Below are 1,093 nucleotides of genomic sequence, written 5' to 3'. Positions count from 1 at the left end.
ATTTCCAGTGGGGTTTTAATTCAATATGACACCGAGTAAAGTTTGCATAATCGCAGAGCGCGTAGTTCAGGTCGAGATGATGATGATGATATTGATCTCTCGTTCCCTTAACGACGCTCTTCGCCATGTTTATATTACCTAAGAAAGATCAAGAACGCGGCGACATTTAAAAATCGCGAATCGCGAAAAAACAAAACAAAAGCAAACAATAATCAGGTCGTCCGGCTAAAACTGCGGCATTTCAGGGTAGGATGATATTTAAATGCCGCCGAGGTTCGGGTGCAAATAGGGTGTTAATTATTTTCCCTCCTACTGCAGCACCGACCGCCACTTCTCCTTCTCCCGTTCCACAACCTCGGAACGCTTTTTAAAACGTTTCGCGCTCCCCTTTCGCCGCCGGGAGCTTTTAACTAATGACGGTTTTCAAACGCCTAACAAATTCCGTCATTAGCGACGAAATGTGTATACCTGACCGAAGCGGATAACGAAGATATATGCTGCAGTCCTGCAACAATTTACCTTTTGTTTTTTTTTCTTTTGTTTTGTTTTTTTTTCTTTTGTTTTGTTTTTTTTTTCGTGTCCTTAAAGGGCGTATACCGTTTCCGTGGTGTAGTGGTTATCACATCCGCCTAACACGCGGAAGGTCCCCGGTTCGATCCCGGGCGGAAACATTATTTTTGTTTATTGTACAGAATACTAATTGCGTCGTGACTTAATTGGTTAACACGTTAAAGACGGCGCTTTTCGGGTTTGCCTGCCCCCAAAAAAAAATTCGTGGACGCCTATGGACTGAGAGAAACGTCAAATATCTTACGTCAATTATAACCTTTAAATGTTTAAATTTCTTATACATTTTTTAATGATATTGAAGCAATTTATAAGAATTGTGGGAAAAATATTGAAATTTTCATAAAGTTGTTACATATTGCGCACAGTGTTATGATCAACCGACACTGTGTATCAAATGTTTTGAAGATGTTCATAAAAATAAATAAACATTTCTATTATTGAATGATCCTATTTTATTTTTGTTATATTCAATAAATATACAGGGTTCGAATTTTATTGAAACGCGGAAAAAGTGCTATAGGTT

At 38.3% G+C, this 1,093-nt stretch overlaps 1 non-coding gene across 1 annotated transcript; it reads left to right on the top strand.

Annotated features, from left to right (window-relative positions):
* Window positions 1-598: 598 nt before the first annotated feature.
* On the top strand, window positions 599-671 carry Trnav-aac. The gene has a single exon. It is a non-coding gene; the product is annotated as a tRNA-Val (tRNA).
* The last annotated feature ends 422 nt before the right edge of the window (window positions 672-1,093 follow it).

This window comes from Nicrophorus vespilloides, unplaced genomic scaffold (assembly GCF_001412225.1).
Source record: "Nicrophorus vespilloides isolate i.1.1-1 unplaced genomic scaffold, Nicve_v1.0, whole genome shotgun sequence".
NCBI classification, from domain to species: Eukaryota; Metazoa; Arthropoda; class Insecta; order Coleoptera; family Silphidae; genus Nicrophorus; species Nicrophorus vespilloides.
Note: the sequence above shows the minus strand (reverse complement) of the source record. Positions and strands in the feature narration are given on the sequence as shown.